We start from the raw sequence: 3,803 nt of genomic DNA, 5'->3' as shown, positions 1-3,803 counted from the left end.
AGGTTAGGTTAGGTTAGGTTAGGTTAGGTTAGGTTAGGTTAGGTTAGGTTAGGTTAGGTTAGGTTAGGTTAGGTTAGGTTAGGTTAGGTTAGGTTAGGTTAGGTTAGGTTAGGTTAGGTTAGGTTAGGTTAGGTTAGGTTAGGTTAGGTTAGGTTAGGTTAGGTTAGGTTAGGTTAGGTTAGGTTAGGTTAGGTTAGGTTAGGTTAGGTTAGGTTAGGTTAGGTTAGGTTAGGTTAGGTTAGGTTAGGTTAGGTTAGGTTAGGTTAGGTTAGGTTAGGTTAGGTTAGGTTAGGTTAGGTTAGGTTAGGTTAGGTTAGGTTAGGTTAGGTTAGGTTAGGTTAGGTTAGGTTAGGTTAGGTTAGGTTAGGTTAGGTTAGGTTAGGTTAGGTTAGGTTAGGTTAGGTTAGGTTAGGTTAGGTTAGGTTAGGTTAGGTTAGGTTAGGTTAGGTTAGGTTAGGTTAGGTTAGGTTAGGTTAGGTTAGGTTAGGTTAGGTTAGGTTAGGTTAGGTTAGGTTAGGTTAGGTTAGGTTAGGTTAGGTTAGGTTAGGTTAGGTTAGGTTAGGTTAGGTTAGGTTAGGTTAGGTTAGGTTAGGTTAGGTTAGGTTAGGTTAGGTTAGGTTAGGTTAGGTTAGGTTAGGTTAGGTTAGGTTAGGTTAGGTTAGGTTAGGTTAGGTTAGGTTAGGTTAGGTTAGGTTAGGTTAGGTTAGGTTAGGTTAGGTTAGGTTAGGTTAGGTTAGGTTAGGTTAGGTTAGGTTAGGTTAGGTTAGGTTAGGTTAGGTTAGGTTAGGTTAGGTTAGGTTAGGTTAGGTTAGGTTAGGTTAGGTTAGGTTAGGTTAGGTTAGGTTAGGTTAGGTTAGGTTAGGTTAGGTTAGGTTAGGTTAGGTTAGGTTAGGTTAGGTTAGGTTAGGTTAGGTTAGGTTAGGTTAGGTTAGGTTAGGTTAGGTTAGGTTAGGTTAGGTTAGGTTAGGTTAGGTTAGGTTAGGTTAGGTTAGGTTAGGTTAGGTTAGGTTAGGTTAGGTTAGGTTAGGTTAGGTTAGGTTAGGTTAGGTTAGGTTAGGTTAGGTTAGGTTAGGTTAGGTTAGGTTAGGTTAGGTTAGGTTAGGTTAGGTTAGGTTAGGTTAGGTTAGGTTAGGTTAGGTTAGGTTAGGTTAGGTTAGGTTAGGTTAGGTTAGGTTAGGTTAGGTTAGGTTAGGTTAGGTTAGGTTAGGTTAGGTTAGGTTAGGTTAGGTTAGGTTAGGTTAGGTTAGGTTAGGTTAGGTTAGGTTAGGTTAGGTTAGGTTAGGTTAGGTTAGGTTAGGTTAGGTTAGGTTAGGTTAGGTTAGGTTAGGTTAGGTTAGGTTAGGTTAGGTTAGGTTAGGTTAGGTTAGGTTAGGTTAGGTTAGGTTAGGTTAGGTTAGGTTAGGTTAGGTTAGGTTAGGTTAGGTTAGGTTAGGTTAGGTTAGGTTAGGTTAGGTTAGGTTAGGTTAGGTTAGGTTAGGTTAGGTTAGGTTAGGTTAGGTTAGGTTAGGTTAGGTTAGGTTAGGTTAGGTTAGGTTAGGTTAGGTTAGGTTAGGTTAGGTTAGGTTAGGTTAGGTTAGGTTAGGTTAGGTTAGGTTAGGTTAGGTTAGGTTAGGTTAGGTTAGGTTAGGTTAGGTTAGGTTAGGTTAGGTTAGGTTAGGTTAGGTTAGGTTAGGTTAGGTTAGGTTAGGTTAGGTTAGGTTAGGTTAGGTTAGGTTAGGTTAGGTTAGGTTAGGTTAGGTTAGGTTAGGTTAGGTTAGGTTAGGTTAGGTTAGGTTAGGTTAGGTTAGGTTAGGTTAGGTTAGGTTAGGTTAGGTTAGGTTAGGTTAGGTTAGGTTAGGTTAGGTTAGGTTAGGTTAGGTTAGGTTAGGTTAGGTTAGGTTAGGTTAGGTTAGGTTAGGTTAGGTTAGGTTAGGTTAGGTTAGGTTAGGTTAGGTTAGGTTAGGTTAGGTTAGGTTAGGTTAGGTTAGGTTAGGTTAGGTTAGGTTAGGTTAGGTTAGGTTAGGTTAGGTTAGGTTAGGTTAGGTTAGGTTAGGTTAGGTTAGGTTAGGTTAGGTTAGGTTAGGTTAGGTTAGGTTAGGTTAGGTTAGGTTAGGTTAGGTTAGGTTAGGTTAGGTTAGGTTAGGTTAGGTTAGGTTAGGTTAGGTTAGGTTAGGTTAGGTTAGGTTAGGTTAGGTTAGGTTAGGTTAGGTTAGGTTAGGTTAGGTTAGGTTAGGTTAGGTTAGGTTAGGTTAGGTTAGGTTAGGTTAGGTTAGGTTAGGTTAGGTTAGGTTAGGTTAGGTTAGGTTAGGTTAGGTTAGGTTAGGTTAGGTTAGGTTAGGTTAGGTTAGGTTAGGTTAGGTTAGGTTAGGTTAGGTTAGGTTAGGTTAGGTTAGGTTAGGTTAGGTTAGGTTAGGTTAGGTTAGGTTAGGTTAGGTTAGGTTAGGTTAGGTTAGGTTAGGTTAGGTTAGGTTAGGTTAGGTTAGGTTAGGTTAGGTTAGGTTAGGTTAGGTTAGGTTAGGTTAGGTTAGGTTAGGTTAGGTTAGGTTAGGTTAGGTTAGGTTAGGTTAGGTTAGGTTAGGTTAGGTTAGGTTAGGTTAGGTTAGGTTAGGTTAGGTTAGGTTAGGTTAGGTTAGGTTAGGTTAGGTTAGGTTAGGTTAGGTTAGGTTAGGTTAGGTTAGGTTAGGTTAGGTTAGGTTAGGTTAGGTTAGGTTAGGTTAGGTTAGGTTAGGTTAGGTTAGGTTAGGTTAGGTTAGGTTAGGTTAGGTTAGGTTAGGTTAGGTTAGGTTAGGTTAGGTTAGGTTAGGTTAGGTTAGGTTAGGTTAGGTTAGGTTAGGTTAGGTTAGGTTAGGTTAGGTTAGGTTAGGTTAGGTTAGGTTAGGTTAGGTTAGGTTAGGTTAGGTTAGGTTAGGTTAGGTTAGGTTAGGTTAGGTTAGGTTAGGTTAGGTTAGGTTAGGTTAGGTTAGGTTAGGTTAGGTTAGGTTAGGTTAGGTTAGGTTAGGTTAGGTTAGGTTAGGTTAGGTTAGGTTAGGTTAGGTTAGGTTAGGTTAGGTTAGGTTAGGTTAGGTTAGGTTAGGTTAGGTTAGGTTAGGTTAGGTTAGGTTAGGTTAGGTTAGGTTAGGTTAGGTTAGGTTAGGTTAGGTTAGGTTAGGTTAGGTTAGGTTAGGTTAGGTTAGGTTAGGTTAGGTTAGGTTAGGTTAGGTTAGGTTAGGTTAGGTTAGGTTAGGTTAGGTTAGGTTAGGTTAGGTTAGGTTAGGTTAGGTTAGGTTAGGTTAGGTTAGGTTAGGTTAGGTTAGGTTAGGTTAGGTTAGGTTAGGTTAGGTTAGGTTAGGTTAGGTTAGGTTAGGTTAGGTTAGGTTAGGTTAGGTTAGGTTAGGTTAGGTTAGGTTAGGTTAGGTTAGGTTAGGTTAGGTTAGGTTAGGTTAGGTTAGGTTAGGTTAGGTTAGGTTAGGTTAGGTTAGGTTAGGTTAGGTTAGGTTAGGTTAGGTTAGGTTAGGTTAGGTTAGGTTAGGTTAGGTTAGGTTAGGTTAGGTTAGGTTAGGTTAGGTTAGGTTAGGTTAGGTTAGGTTAGGTTAGGTTAGGTTAGGTTAGGTTAGGTTAGGTTAGGTTAGGTTAGGTTAGGTTAGGTTAGGTTAGGTTAGGTTAGGTTAGGTTAGGTTAGGTTAGGTTAGGTTAGGTTAGGTTAGGTTAGGTTAGGTTAGGTTAGGTTAGGTTAGGTTAGGTTAGGTTAGGTTAGGTTAGGTTAGGTTAGGTTAGGTTAGGTTAGGTTAGGTTAGGTTAGGTTAGGTTAGGTTAGGTTAGGTTAGGTTAGGTTAGGTTAGGTTAGG

This window comes from Pogonomyrmex barbatus, unplaced genomic scaffold (genome assembly GCF_055798465.1).
Source record: "Pogonomyrmex barbatus isolate J1 unplaced genomic scaffold, ASM5579846v1 scaffold11, whole genome shotgun sequence".
Classification (NCBI taxonomy): domain Eukaryota; kingdom Metazoa; phylum Arthropoda; class Insecta; order Hymenoptera; family Formicidae; genus Pogonomyrmex; species Pogonomyrmex barbatus.
Note: the sequence above shows the minus strand (reverse complement) of the source record.